We start from the raw sequence: 15,961 nt of genomic DNA, 5'->3' as shown, positions 1-15,961 counted from the left end.
GGGACCCTGTAGTGTCTCATCTATAGACTGGGACCCTGTAGTGTCTCATCTATAGACTGGGACCCTGTAGTGTCTCATCTATAGACTGGGACCCTGTAGTGTCTCATCTATAGACTGGAACCCTGTAGTGTCTCATCTATAGACTGGAACCCTGTAGTGTCTCATCTATAGACTGGAACCCTGTAGTGTCTCATCTATAGACTGGGACCCTGTAGTGTCTCATCTATAGACTGGAACCCTGTAGTGTCTCATCTATAGACTGGAACCCTGTAGTGTCTCATCTATAGACTGGGACCCTGTAGTGTCTCATCTATAGACTGGAACCCTGTAGTGTCTCATCTATAGACTGGGACCCTGTAGTGTCTCATCTATAGACTGGAACCCTGTAGTGTCTCATCTATAGACTGGAACCCTGTAGTGTCTCATCTATAGACTGGAACCCTGTAGTGTCTCATCTATAGACTGGGACCCTGTAGTGTCTCATCTATAGACTGGGACCCTGTAGTGTCTCATCTATAGACTGGGACCCTGTAGTGTCTCAGCTATAGACTGGAACCCTGTAGTGTCTCAGCTATAGACTGGGACCCTGTAGTGTCTCATCTATAGACTGGGACCCTGTAGTGTCTCATCTATAGACTGGGACCCTGTAGTGTCTCATCTATAGACTGGGACCCTGTAGTGTCTCATTTATAGACTGGGACCCTGTAGTGTCTCAGCTATAGACTGGAACCCTGTAGTATCTCATCTATAGACTGGGACCCTGTAGTGTCTCAGCTATAGACTGGGACCCTGTAGTGTCTCATCTATAGACTGGGACCCTGTAGTGTCTCCAAACCTCTTCATCTATTGGTGATGTGCAATCTGTTCTCTACTGACTCTTGTTTTTTTTGTTTTTATGGAGAACATCTGGGTCTATGGTTGGAGAATGCTGGGTGGCTCAGTTGGTAGAGCATGGCGCTTGTCACGCCGGAGTTGAGTTTAATTTCCCACGGGGGACCAGTTCAAAAATGCATGCACTCATTAGTGCTCTAGATCAGAGAGTCGGCTAAATGACTCACTACTGTAGTGGCTCTGGATCAGAGAGTCTGCTAAATGACTCACTACTGTAGTGGCTCTGGATCAGAGAGTCGGCTAAATGACTCCCTACTGTAGTGTCTCTGGATCAGAGAGTCTATTAACTGACTCACTACTGTAGTGGCTCTGGATCAGAGAGTCTGCTAAATGACTCACTACTGTAGTGGCTCTAGATCAGAGAGTCTATTATCTGACTCACTACTGTAGTGGCTCTGGATCAGAGAGTCTGCTAAATGACTAACATGGAAATGTGATAATCACAACTCAAAGACAGTCGCTGTGTGAATGTTTTCTTTCTTCAATTACCATGATTTTAGAGCCAAAAAGAAAATCAGACCAAAACTTGATTCTCTAGGTTTTAGTCCATAAACCTTGATATATGTTTTTATCATTTATACAGAAGATATATACAGTACAAGTCAAATGTTTAGGACACACCTACTCATTCAAGGGTTTTTCTTTATTTCTACTATTTTCTACATTGTAGAATATTAGTGAAGACATCAAAACTATGAAATAACACATATGGAATCATGTAGTAACCAAAAAAAGTGTGAAACAAATCAAAATATATTTTAGATTCTTCAAAGTAGCCACCCTTGATGACAGCTTTGCAGGCTCTTGGCATTCTCTCAACCAGCTTCACCTGGAATGCTTTTTCAACAGTCTTGAAGAAGTTCCCACATATGCTGAGCACTTGTTGGCTGCTTTTCCTTCACTTTGCAGTCCAATCCATCCCAAACCATCTCAATTGGGTTGAGATCTGTAAAACATTTATTTGGGTTGCAATTTCTGAGGCTGGTAACTCTAATGAACTTATCCTCTGCAGCAGAGGTAACTCTGGGTCTTCCTTTCCTCTGGTGGTCCTCATGAGAGCCAGTTTCATCATAGCGCTTGATGGTTTTTGCGACTGCACTTGAAGAAACTTTCAAAGATCTTGACTGACCTTCATTTCTTAAAGTAATGATGGGCTGTCGTTTCTCTTTGCTTATTTGAGCTGTTCTTGCCATAATATGGACTTGGTCTTTTACCAAATAGGGTTATCTTCTATATACCATTCCTTCCTTGTCACAACACAACTTATTGGCTCAAATGCATTAAGCAGGAAAGAAATTCCACAAATAAATTTTTAACAAGGTACACCTGTTAATTGAAAAGCATTCCAGGTGACTACCTCATGAAGCTGGTTAAGGGAATGCCAAGAGTGTGCAAAGCTGTCTTCAAGGCAAAGGGTGGCTACTTAGAAGAATCTAAAATATATTTTGATTTGGTTACTACATGATTCCATATGTGTTATTTTATAGTTTTGATGTCTTAATTATTACTCTACAATGTAGAAAATAGTAAAAATAAAGAAAAACCCTTGAATGAGTAGGTGTGTCCAAACTTTTGAATGGTACTGTATATTATTTGGATTTCTGTGATTTAAGTTAATCATTTTCAAACTATTGATATGGTTGTTTAATCAAAGAAAATTGAATTTCCTGTTAATTTTGTCTTGTGATGCTGTATTGAAAAACAGACTTTCAAAGTAGAGGACAAGAACGTGAGGATGTTTGCTGATGTGCAGCTACAGAAACAGAACCTCTTAACTGGCCTCACAGGAAACAGGACCAATAGAAACAGAACCTCTTAACTGGCCTCACAGGAAACAGGACCAATAGAAACAGAACCTCTTAACTGGCCTCACAGGAAACAGGACCAATAGAAACAGAACCTCTTAACTGGCCTCACAGGAAACAGGACCAATAGAAACAGAACCTCTTAACTGGCCTCACAGGAAACAGGACCAATAGAAACAGAACCTCTTAACTGGCCTCACAGGAAACAGGACCAATAGAAACAGAACCTCTTAACTGGCCTCACAGGAAACAGGACCAATAGAAACAGAACCTCTTAACTGGCCTCACAGGAAACAGGACCAATAGAAACAGAACCTCTTAACTGGCCTCACAGGAAACAGGACCAATAGAAACAGAACCTCTTGACGTCAGACTCTGCTGACATCAGACCAGTCATCTGACACTCTGACACGGCTCCCAATTTAGACAGTGACAATAGGAAATCACTGTACCAACAGTGGTACTGCTGTTCCTACATACTGTTTTGTTCCTACATACTGTTCTGTTCCTACATGCTGTTCTGTACCTACATGCTGTTCTGTACCTACATGCTGTTCTGTTCCTACATGCTGTTCTGTTCCTATATGCTGTTCTGTACCTACATGCTGTTCTGTACCTACATGCTGTTCTGTTCCTATATGCTGTTCTGTTCCTACATGCTGTTCCTACATGCTGTTCTGTACCTACATACTGTTCTGCTCCAACATGCTGTTCCTACATAGACTGTACTATGGACCTCTTTCATTTAGAATGTTAGCTTCCAGACAACACTGTTTAAAGATGTTCCATGTTACCTTGTTATTCCATCAGAAGAATAGTGTCTATGTGAACCTGTGAATGTGTGTGCACATGTGTTGTATTCTCCTGGCTTGTGGTGAGGACGCAAGAGGTTCTAACGCTCTCTACCTGAACATAATATCTGCCTCCTTGTTCGTCCTCACTGGTGTCTCAGCATTGTGGAGTTGACAGACCTGAACCCTGACCCTCTAACCCTGCTAACTCTAACCTTACAGAGTGGAGCCAGGGTAGGAACCATAGATATGAACCCTGACCCTCTAACCCTGCTAACTCTAACCTTACAGAGTGGAGCCAGGGTAGGAACCGTAGATATGAACCCTGACCCTCTAACCCTGCTAACTCTAACCTTACAGAGTGGAGCCAGGGTAGGAACCATAGATATGAACCCTGACCCTCTAACCCTGCTAACTCTAACCTTACAGAGTGGAGCCAGGGTAGGAACCGTAGATATGAACCCTGACCCTCTAACCCTGCTAACTCTAACCTTACAGAGTGGAGCCAGGGTAGGAACCGTAGATATGAACCCTGACCCTCTAACCCTGCTAACTCTAACCTTACAGAGTGGAGCCAGGGTAGGAACCATAGATATGAACCCTGACAGACAGAACTAGGACCAGATAACTAGGTGGTGGAGTGGCAGGGGAATATGAGGTAGAACAGAATGGTAGTGAACAACAGATCCCACAACACTGGGTGATTCCTGCCGTAGTGACAGGCGGTATAAGTAGTGCACTATATAGGGAATAGAGGACCAGGGTTCAGCCCTGCCTCAACTCCACCATGCTGAGACACCAGTGAGGACGAACAAGGTTTCCCTCCGACATGGTTTCGCTCCGACATGGTTTCGCTCCGACAAGGTTTCGCTCCGACATGGTTTCGCTCCGACATGGTTTCGCTCCGACATGGTTTCCCTCCGACATGGTTTCGCTCCGACATGGTTTCGCTCCGACAAGGTTTCGCTCCGACATGGTTTCCCTCCGACATGGTTTCGCTCCGACATGGTTTCGCTCCGACATGGTTTCGCTCCGACATGGTTTCGCTCCGACATGGTTTCGCTCCGACATGGTTTCCCTCCGACATGGTTTCCCTCCGACATGGTTTCGCTCCGACATGGTTTCGCTCCGACATGGTTTCGCTCCGACATGGTTTCGCTCCGACAAGGTTTCGCTCCGACATGGTTTCGCTCCGACATGGTTTCGCTCCGACATGGTTTCGCTCCGACATGGTTTCCCTCCGACATGGTTTCCCTCCGACATGGTTTCGCTCCGACATGGTTTCGCTCCGACATGGTTTCGCTCCGACAAGGTTTCGCTCCGACAAGGTTTCGCTCCGACATGGTTTCGCTCCGACAAGGTTTCGTTCCGACAAGGTTTCGCTCCGACAAGGTTTCGCTCCGACAAGGTTTCGCTCCGACAAGGTTTCGCTCCGACAAGGTTTCGCTCCGACATGGTTTCGCTCCGACAAGGTTTCGCTCCGACATGGTTTCGCACAGACAGACCGACTACAATACAATCACAACACTGTATATCTGGATGTGGTGTGGCTGATGACTGTTGGCTGCATTGTGTTTTAGTTGGTTTGGAGCTCTGTGTACAGTGCTCTCTTCTGTCTGTCTCAGTAGCTTGAGTCTGTCTGTCTGTGTAGCTTGGTTCTGATTCTGTCTGTCTGTGTAGCTTCGTTCTGGTTCTGTGTGTAGCTTGGTTCTGATTGTGTGTGTCTCTGTAGCTTGGTTCTGATTCTGTTTGTCTGTAGCTTGGTTCTGATTCTTCATGTTGTTGTGACCCTGTCGAGCTGCTCTATACTCTTAACAGCCAGGAAGACACAAAGGGGCTGAGTCCCAAATGGCACCCTATTCCCTATATAGTGCACTTCTTTTGACCAGGGCCCATAGGGAAGAAGGACACTATGTAGGTAATAGGGTGCACTTTGGGATGTTCCCACAGTCTTCCCTGTTGCGGTCAAACTCCTCGTCTCCTTCTTTACCAGACGATTTCCTTATAGGAAATGATACATCTGTCTTCAGTTGATGCTGTGTTGGCCGGTTTTCAGTTGACTAGTCCTATTTCAAAGATATTTAAGTACAAAAGGGATATTTGTTCTGTTCTGCTGTATTACTGCTGTGTGACGTAAGACCTGTTCATGGTGCTGTAATGACTGGACTGTACCATCATTACCAACCCCTATAGTTCACAGCTCTTGATAAAGATCACCAATAATGACTGGACTGTACCATCATTACCAACCCCTCTAGTTCACAGCTCTTGATAAAGATCACCAATAATGTCTGGACTGTACCATCATTACCAACCCCTCTAGTTCACAGCTCTTGATAAAGATCACCAATAATGTCTGGACTGTACCATCATTACCAACCCATCTAGTTCACAGCTCTTGATAAAGATCACCAATAATGTCTGGACTGTACCATCATTACCAACCCCTCTAGTTCACAGCTCTTGATAAAGATCACCAATAATGACTAGAAAATAAATCCTTCAATACTTTTTTAGTAGTCCAAAGTTTAGTATTTGGTTCCATATTCCTAGCACGCAATAACTACATCAAGCTGTGACTCTACAACCTGTTTCAGATTATTTTTGCCCAATAGTAATGATTTGGTAAATAGTATACTGTGTCATTTTGGAGTCACTTTTATTATAATTAAGAATATAATATGTTTCTAAACACTAATACATTAATGTAATGAATGGTGAATAATGATGAGTGACAAAGTTACAGAGGGTCAAAGATCATACCTCCAAGACATGGTAACCTCACCTGTTATTGGTAATGGTGAGAGGTTAGATCATACCTCCAAGACATGGTAACCTCACCTGTTATTGGTAATGGTGAGAGGTTAGATCATACCTCCAAGACATGGTAATCTCACCTGTTATTGGTAATGGTGAGAGGTTAGATCATACCTCCAAGACATGGTAACCTCACCTGTTATTGGTAATGGTGAGAGGTTAGATCATACCTCCAAGACATGGTAACCTCACCTGTTATTGGTAATGGTGAGAGGTTAGATCATACCTCCAAGACATGGTAATCTCACCTGTTATTGGTAATGGTGAGAGGTTAGGTCATACCTCCAAGACATGGTAACCTCACCTGTTATTGGTAATGGTGAGAGGTTAGATCATACCTCCAAGACATGGTAACCTCACCTGTTATTGGTAATGGTGAGAGGTTAGATCATACCTCCAAGACATGGTAATCTCACCTGTTATTGGTAATGGTGAGAGGTTAGATCATACCTCCAAGACATGGTAACCTCACCTGTTATTGGTAATGGTGAGAGGTTAGATCATACCTCCAAGACATGGTAACGTCACCTGTTATTAGTAATGGTGAGAGGTTAGATCATACCTCCAAGACATGGTAACCTCACCTGTTATTGGTAATGGTGAGAGGTTAGATCATACCTCCAAGACATGGTAACCTCACCTGTTATTGGTAATGGTGAGAGGTTAGATCATACCTCCAAGACATGGTAATCTCACCTGTTATTGGTAATGGTGAGAGGTTAGATCATACCTCCAAGACATGGTAATCTCACCTGTTATTGGTAATGGTGAGAGGTTAGATCATACCTCCAAGACATGGTAATCTCACCTGTTATTGGTAATGGTGAGAGGTTAGATCATACCTCCAAGACATGGTAATCTCACCTGTTATTGGTAATGGTGAAAGGTTAGATCATACCTCCAAGACATGGTAATCTCACCTGTTATTGGTAATGGTGAGAGGTTAGATCATACCTCCAAGACATGGTAACCTCACCTGTTATTGGTAATGGTGAGAGGTTAGATCATACCTCCAAGACATGGTAATCTCACCTGTTATTGGTAATGGTGAGAGGTTAGATCATACCTCCAAGACATGGTAATCTCACCTGTTATTGGTAATGGTGAGAGGTTAGATCATACCTCCAAGACATGGGAATCTCACCTGTTATTGGTAATGGTGAGAGGTTAGATCATATCTCCAAGACATGGTAATCTCACCTGTTATTGGTAATGGTGAGAGGTTAGATCATACCTCCAAGACATGGTAATCTCACCTGTTATTGGTAATGGTGAGAGGTTAGATCATACCTCCAAGACATGGTAATCTCACCTGTTATTGGTAATGATGAGAGGTTACCATGTCTTGGGGATATGATCTTTGACCCTCTGTAACTTTCTCACTCATCATTTTTGTTGCGACATACTCCTACTGTAGGCCTGGTCTGATCTGGGTCACCAAGCGCATTGATCACCTACAGTTGAAGTTGGAAGTGTACATACACCTTAGCCAAATGCATTTAAAATCTTTTTTTTATTTTTATTCCTGACATTTAATCCTAGTAAACATTCCCTGTTTTAGGTCAGTTAGGATCACCACTTTATTTAAAGAATGATAGTAGAGAGAATGATTTATTTCAGCTTTTATTTCTTTCATCACATTCCCAGTGGATCAGAAGTTTACATACACTCAATTAGTATTTGGTAGCATTGCCTTTAACTTCTTGACGCACGGATCCCTTTAGCGGGATCATTTTCGTAAACAACCGCTGAATTGCAGAGCTCGAAATTAAAAAAAAATACTAAAAATATTTATAATCTTACGTATACCAAAACACAGTTTAGCTTGTTGTTAATCCACCTATCGTGTCAGATTTTGAAAATATGCTTTACAGTGAAAGCAATCCAAGCGTTTGTGAGTTTATCAATCACTAGACAAAACAGTAAGAACAGCTAGTCCCAAATTAGCTTGGTCACGAAAGTCAGAAAAGCAATAAAATTAATCGCTTACCTTTGATGATCTTCGGATGTTTGCACTCACGAGACTCCCAGTTACACAATAAATGTTATTTTTGTTCGATAAAGATTATTTTTATAACCAAAAACCTCCATTTGGTTTGTGCGTTATGTTCAAAAAACCACAGGCTCGTGCCGGTCCTGAAGGGCAGACGAGGGCAAACGAAAATTCCCAAAAAGTATCCGTAATGTTCGTAGAAACATGTGAAACGTTTTTTATAATCAATCCTCAGGTTGTTTTTAACATACATAATCGATAATATTTCATCCGGACGGTAAACTATTCAATACTACAGATAAAGATAATGTCGAGCTACAACTCTCGGGCGCATGAACTAGTCAAAGGACAACTGGCGCGTTTTGATAAATCTCGATCATTTTTCAAAATAAAAGCTTGAAACTATGTCTAAAGCCTGGTCACAGCCTGAGGAAGCCATTGGAAAAGGAATCTGGTTGATACCCCTTTAAATGGAGGATGGGCAGGCAATGAAACAGGGATTTTTCCAAATAAAAGGCATTTCCTGGTTGGATTTCCTCAGTTTTCGCCTGCAAAATCAGTTCTGTTATACTCACAGACAATATTTTGACAGTTTTGGAGACTTTAGAGTGTTTTCTATCCTAATCTGTCAATTATATGCATATTCTAGCATCTGGGCCTGAGAAATAGTCTGTTTACCTTGGGAACGTTATTTTTCCAAACATAAAAATAGTGCCCCCTAGCTGAAAGAGGTTAAATTGTTTAACTTGGGTCAAACGTTTCGGGTAGCCATCCACAAGCGTCTCACAATAAGTTGGGTGAATTTTGGCCCATTCCTCCTGACAGAGCTGGTGTAACTGAGTCAGGTTTGTAGGCCTCCTTGGTCGCACATGCTTTTTCAGTTCTGCCCACAAATGTTCTATAGGATTGAGGTCAGGACTTTGTGATGGCCACTCCAATACCTTGACTTTGTTGTCCTTAAGCCATTTTGCCACAACTTTGGAAGTATGCTTGGGGTCATTGTCCATTTGGAAGACCCATTTGCGACCAAGCTTTAACTTCCTGACTGATGTCTTGATGTTGCTTCAATATATCCACATAATTTTCCTTCCTCATAAAGCCATCTATTTTGTGAAGTGCACCAGTCCCTCCTGCAGCAAGCACCCCCACAACATGATGCTGCCACCCCCGTGCTTCACGGTTGGGATGGTGTTCTTCGGTTTGCAAGCCTCCCCCTTTTTCCTCCAAACATAACGATGGCCAAACAGTTCTATTTTTGTTTCATCAGACCAGAGGACATTTCCCCAAAAACTACGATCTTTATCCCCATGTGCAGTTGCAAACCGTAGTCTGGCTTTTTTATGGCGGTTTTGGAGCAGTGGCTTCTTCCTTGCTGAGCAGCCTTTCAGGTTATGTTGATATAGGACTCGTTTTACTGTGGAAATAGATACTTTTGTATCTGTTTCCTCCAGCATCTTCACAAGGTCCTTTGCTGTTGTTCTGGGATTGATTTCTACTTTTCGCACCGATCAGAAGCTTCTAATGCCATGACATTATTTTCTGGTATTTTCCAAGCTGTTTAAAGGCACAGTCAGCTTAGTGTATGTAAACTTCTGACCCACTGGAATTGTGATACAGTGAATTATAAGTGAAATAATCTGTCTGTAAACAATTGGAAAAATGACTTGTGTCATGCACAAAGTAGATGTCCTAACCGACTTGCCAATACTATAGTTTGTTATCAAGAAATTTGTGGAGTGGTTGAAAAATGAGTTTTAATGACTCCAAATTAAGTGTATGTAAACTTCCGATTTCAACTGTATATACTACTCCTGATCTCCATTAACACATGGCTACTACCACTATCCTGAAGAGCCTGACTGTACTGTGCTGGCTTCCTTGTCTTTTACCACTATCCTGAAGAGCCTGACCGTACTGTGCTGGCTTCCTTGTCTTTTTCCTCTATCCTGAAGAGCCTGACTGTACTGTGCTGGCTTCCTTGTCTTTTTCCTCTATCCTGAAGAGCCTGACCGTACTGTGCTGGCTTCCTTGTCTTTTACCACTATCCTGAAGAGCCTGACCGTACTGTGCTGGCATCCTTGTCTTTTACCACTATCCTGAAGAGCCTGACCGTACTGTGCTGGCTTCCTTGTCTTTTACCTCTATCCTGAAGAGCCTGACTGTACTGTGCTGGCTTCCTTGTCTTTTTCCTCTATCCTGAAGAGCCTGACCGTACTGTGCTGGCTTCCTTGTCTTTTACCACTATCCTGAAGAGCCTGACCGTACTGTGCTGGCTTCCTTGTCTTTTACCTCTATCCTGAAGAGCCTGACCGTACTGTGCTGGCTTCCTTGTCTTTTTCCACTATCCTGAAGAGCCTGACTGTACTGTGCTGGCTTCCTTGTCTTTTTCCTCTATCCTGAAGAGCCTGACCGTACTGTGCTGGCTTCCTTGTCTTTTACCACTATCCTGAAGAGCCTGACCGTACTGTGCTGGCATCCTTGTCTTTTACCACTATCCTGAAGAGCCTGACCGTACTGTGCTGGCTTCCTTGTCTTTTACCTCTATCCTGAAGAGCCTGACTGTACTGTGCTGGCTTCCTTGTCTTTTTCCTCTATCCTGAAGAGCCTGACCGTACTGTGCTGGCTTCCTTGTCTTTTACCACTATCCTGAAGAGCCTGACTGTACTGTGCTGGCTTCCTTGTCTTTTACCACTATCCTGAAGAGCCTGACCGTACTGTGCTGGCTTCCTTGTCTTTTTCCTCTATCCTGAAGAGCCTGACTGTACTGTGCTGGCTTCCTTGTCTTTTTCCTCTATCCTGAAGAGCCTGACCGTACTGTGCTGGCTTCCTTGTCTTTTACCACTATCCTGAAGAGCCTGACCGTACTGTGCTGGCATCCTTGTCTTTTACCACTATCCTGAAGAGCCTGACCGTACTGTGCTGGCTTCCTTGTCTTTTACCTCTATCCTGAAGAGCCTGACTGTACTGTGCTGGCTTCCTTGTCTTTTTCCTCTATCCTGAAGAGCCTGACCGTACTGTGCTGGCTTCCTTGTCTTTTACCACTATCCTGAAGAGCCTGACCGTACTGTGCTGGCTTCCTTGTCTTTTACCTCTATCCTGAAGAGCCTGACCGTACTGTGCTGGCTTCCTTGTCTTTTTCCACTATCCTGAAGAGCCTGACTGTACTGTGCTGGCTTCCTTGTCTTTTTCCTCTATCCTGAAGAGCCTGACCGTACTGTGCTGGCTTCCTTGTCTTTTACCACTATCCTGAGAGCCTGACCGTACTGTGCTGGCTTCCTTGTCTTTTTCCACTATCCTGAAGAGCCTGACCGTACTGTGCTGGCTTCCTTGTCTTTTTCCACTATCCTGAAGAGCCTGACCGTACTGTGCTGGCTTCCTTGTTGTCTTTTTCCACTATCCTGAGAGCCTGACTGTGCTGGCTTCCTTGTTGTCTTTTTCCACTATCCTGAAGAGCCTGACCGTACTGTGCTGGCTTCCTTGTTGTCTTTTTCCACTATCCTGAAGAGCCTGACCGTACTGTGCTGGCTTCCTTGTTGTCTTTTTCCACTATCCTGAGAGCCTGACCGTACTGTGCTGGCTTACTTGTCTTTTTCCACTATCCTGAAGAGCCTGACTGTACTGTGCTGGCTTCCTTGTCTTTTTCCTCTATCCTGAAGAGCCTGACCGTACTGTGCTGGCTTCCTTGTCTTTTACCACTATCCTGAAGAGCCTGACCGTACTGTGCTGGCTTCCTTGTCTTTTACCACTATCCTGAAGAGCCTGACCGTACTGTGCTGGCTTCCTTGTCTTTTACCTCTATCCTGAAGAGCCTGACTGTACTGTGCTGGCTTCCTTGTCTTTTTCCTCTATCCTGAAGAGCCTGACCGTACTGTGCTGGCTTCCTTGTCTTTTACCTCTATCCTGAAGAGCCTGACCGTACTGTGCTGGCTTCCTTGTCTTTTTCCACTATCCTGAAGAGCCTGACTGTACTGTGCTGGCTTCCTTGTCTTTTTCCTCTATCCTGAAGAGCCTGACCGTACTGTGCTGGCTTCCTTGTCTTTTACCACTATCCTGAAGAGCCTGACCGTACTGTGCTGGCTTCCTTGTTGTCTTTTTCCTCTATCCTGAAGAGCCTGACCGTACTGTGCTGGCTTCCTTGTCTTTTACCACTATCCTGAAGAGCCTGACTGTACTGTGCTGGCTTCCTTGTCTTTTACCACTATCCTGAGAGCCTGACCGTACTGTGCTGGCTTCCTTGTCTTTTTCCACTATCCTGAAGAGCCTGACCGTACTGTGCTGGCTTCCTTGTCTTTTTCCACTATCCTGAAGAGCCTGACCGTACTGTGCTGGCTTCCTTGTTGTCTTTTTCCACTATCCTGAGAGCCTGACTGTGCTGGCTTCCTTGTTGTCTTTTTCCACTATCCTGAAGAGCCTGACCGTACTGTGCTGGCTTCCTTGTTGTCTTTTTCCACTATCCTGAAGAGCCTGACCGTACTGTGCTGGCTTCCTTGTTGTCTTTTTCCACTATCCTGAAGAGCCTGACCGTACTGTGCTGGCTTCCTTGTTGTCTTTTTCCACTATCCTGAGAGCCTGACCATACTGTGCTGGCTTCCTTGTCTTTTTCCACTATCCTGAAGAGCCTGACCGTACTGTGCTGGCTTCCTTGTCTTTTTCCACTATCCTGAAGAGCCTGACCGTACTGTGCTGGCTTCCTTGTTGTCTTTTTCCTCTATCCTGAAGAGCCTGACTGTACTGTGCTGGCTTCCTTGTTGTCTTTTTCCACTATCCTGAAGAGCCTGACCGTACTGTGCTGGCTTCCTTGTTGTCTTTTTACATTGTCCTTTCCAGCACGTTTCCAGCAGCTAAGGTTAATCCGTACGCTATGAGCAGTATGGTTAACTAGGCCTGCCCAGTACAGCTCAGCTTGGCTCAGTAGTGTGAAAACCAAAGGGTCTCTCTCTGATGCTGGGGGTTAGGGTCTTTCTGCTGGGGGTTGGGGTCTTTCTGCTGGGGGTTAGGGTCTTTTTGCTGGGGGTTAGGGTCTTTCTGCTGGGGGTTAGGGTCTTTCTGCTGGGGGTTAGGGTCTTTCTGCTGTGGGGTTAAGGTCTTTCTGCTGTGGGGTTAAGGTCTTTCTGCTGTGGGGTTAAGGTCTTTCTGCTGGGGGTTAGGGTCTTTCTGCTGGGGGTTAGGGTCTTTCTGCTGTGGGGTTAAGGTCTTTCTGCTGTGGGGTTGTCTTTCTGCTGTGGGGTTAAGGTCTTTCTGCTGTGGGGTTAAGGTCTTTCTGCTGTGGGGTTAAGGTCTTTCTGCTGTGGGGTTAAGGTCTTTCTGCTGGGGGGTTTGGGTCTTTCTGCTGGGGGGTTTGGGTCTTTCTGCTGGGGGTTAGGGTCTCTCTCTGATGCTGGGGGTTAGGGTCTCTCTCTGATGGTGAGGGTTAGGGTCTGCTGCTGGGGGAGGGGGGGTTATGGTCTGTTGTAGAGGTTAGGGTCTGTCTGATGCTGGGGGTTAGGGTCTTTCTGCTGTGGGGGTTAGAGTCTCTCTCTGATGCTGGGGGTTAGGGTCTCTCTCTGATGTTTGGGGTTAGGGTCTGCTGTGGGGAGTTAGGGTCTGGGGGTTGAGCGTTGAATCATGTCATCACCTGCTGTATTCTGTCTGTCTGTGGTGACTGGCGCCCCCTGCTGTTAAACGGTCTGAAGAACCCAGTGCAGCTCCCACAGCCCAGAGAGACTGGACCCTGTTATGTTGCTATTATGTCTAATAGCAGAATATAGTCCAGAGTCTTGTAATGTTCCATTGCATCTAGATGACAGTGAGATCTGGGTTAGTTAGTCTCTTTAACACAGATGGGCTGGTTAGTTAGTTAGTCTCTTCATGACAGACAGGGGCTGGTTAGTTAGTCTCTTCAACACAGACAGGGGTTGGTTAGTTAGTCTCTTCAACACAGACAGGGGCTGGTTAGTTAGTCTCTTCAACACAGACAAGGGTTGGTTAGTTAGACTCTTCCACACAGACGGGTTGGTTAGTTAGACTCTTCCACACAGACGGGTTGGTTAGTTAAGTCCGAACTACTACTGGAAGAGACTGTCACATCCAACACAGGATGGATTTGAGGATGGCAGTGTCTAGTTAGCTAGTTGTTCAGTTCCTTGTCAAAGCTGTAAGTCAACTCTGGCATCATGTGTTTGTGTTTGTGGTCAGAATTGATTCTATGCAACATTTTGTATTTGTGTGGCTTTAAACCTCCTGGATTAAAGAGCTGGTTAGTTTTAGATGATTTGGTGGTTCTGTGACAGTCCCATCTTAACAGGTCTGACTTAAACATACTAGTGCTGCAGATAAACATGTTTATAAACAAAGCTGCTGCTCCAATTAGGACCTCACATGGGACCCAACCAGACGTCCACATCTGAATGATCAAACACAACCATCGTCTTTCTGTTAGTCATCTTTGTAGAGGGACCCACTCTGAAGCGTTTCCTTTGTGAACAACCCAGACAGACAGCGGCTCCGAGAGAGATGGACTCTAGCACGGGAGCCCTTCTCTCTGTCCGCCTGGCTGTCTGCTGCCTGCTGCCCCAGAGTTAGGAGAACAGGGTGTATGAATAATAAACAAATGAATCCAATCTAGACGCTTCAACTAAAGATGTGAAACACTGTACCATTGATGTTGTAAATGAACTAAAGATGTGAAACACTGTACCATTGATGTTGTTAAAGGAAAGAAGACTATTTTAAATCCTGTAAATAAAACATGTACAAAAGAGTGAAAGCAAGATATAAAATAAAGAGCAGTCTGAACTGTAGAGAGATGAATCTGTATATTGTTGAATAAATATTGTGCCGTAAAAGAGACGTCTGCCTGTCATTGTGTTGGTTTCTTCATTCAGAGGACCATGAAATTATTACACTTCACTTGACATTTCATTACTTAACATTACTTAGTTAAACAGCACATTACTTAACATTACTTAGTTAAACAACACATTACTTAACATTACTTAGTTAAACAACAGAGAAGCATATTAGTGCAGCATTAACTCGATTTTATTTGACAAACACATTTTCCCCTAAAAGCTGTTGATTAAAAAACTTTCACTTGCTTTGTAAAGGACAAAGGTGTTTTTATCAACAGTTTTCAGGTGAAAAAAGGACAATTATTTTTAATAAGACATGGTAGTTTTTTTTAAAGACAGGTTTATCTTAAGACAACAGGTCCACAGTTCATATTCAGAATAAATACTTAGGGGTTAGGGGGGGGGGGTTTAGGGTTATGGGGGGGGAGTTAGGTTTTGAATTTGAGTAGGGTTAAAAAGAGACTAATTTGTCTTGGTGCGCAGGCCTATTGTTGTGTACCCCTCCAATCTGAATAAATTTGACTGTTAAAATCAACTAGATTGACTCCTAAAAACCTTTAAAAAAATGTAAGTAGGTTATTATTGCTTCTAAATTGATCATCTGGGTGGTTATCTAGGACCATGAAGGGACTAAGATGTTAAAATATACAAGGGGTCAAGGGATAGATGCTTTATTAATACATATACACACAGTTCTAATCTCATATATCTATAAAAGTCCTATAAGATCAAGTGCTGAGTTGTAAAACCAAATTTAAAGACAAAAAGAATACAACTATTATGAATAAGCATGCATCTAGTAAATATAATAAAAACCACACAAACTTTATTTAT

The 15,961-nt window shown here is 43.8% G+C and overlaps 1 long non-coding RNA gene across 1 annotated transcript; it reads left to right on the top strand.

Annotated features, from left to right (window-relative positions):
* Positions 1–51: 51 nt before the first annotated feature.
* On the top strand, positions 52–15,125 carry LOC139546209 (uncharacterized). The gene is made up of 2 exons (XR_011669179.1): positions 52–13,488; positions 13,530–15,125. It is a non-coding gene; the product is annotated as an uncharacterized lncRNA (long non-coding RNA).
* The last annotated feature ends 836 nt before the right edge of the window (positions 15,126–15,961 follow it).

The sequence above is a fragment of the Salvelinus alpinus genome, chromosome 20 (assembly GCF_045679555.1).
Source record: "Salvelinus alpinus chromosome 20, SLU_Salpinus.1, whole genome shotgun sequence".
Classification (NCBI taxonomy): domain Eukaryota; kingdom Metazoa; phylum Chordata; class Actinopteri; order Salmoniformes; family Salmonidae; genus Salvelinus; species Salvelinus alpinus.
This window is presented reverse-complemented; position numbering and strand designations above follow the sequence as displayed.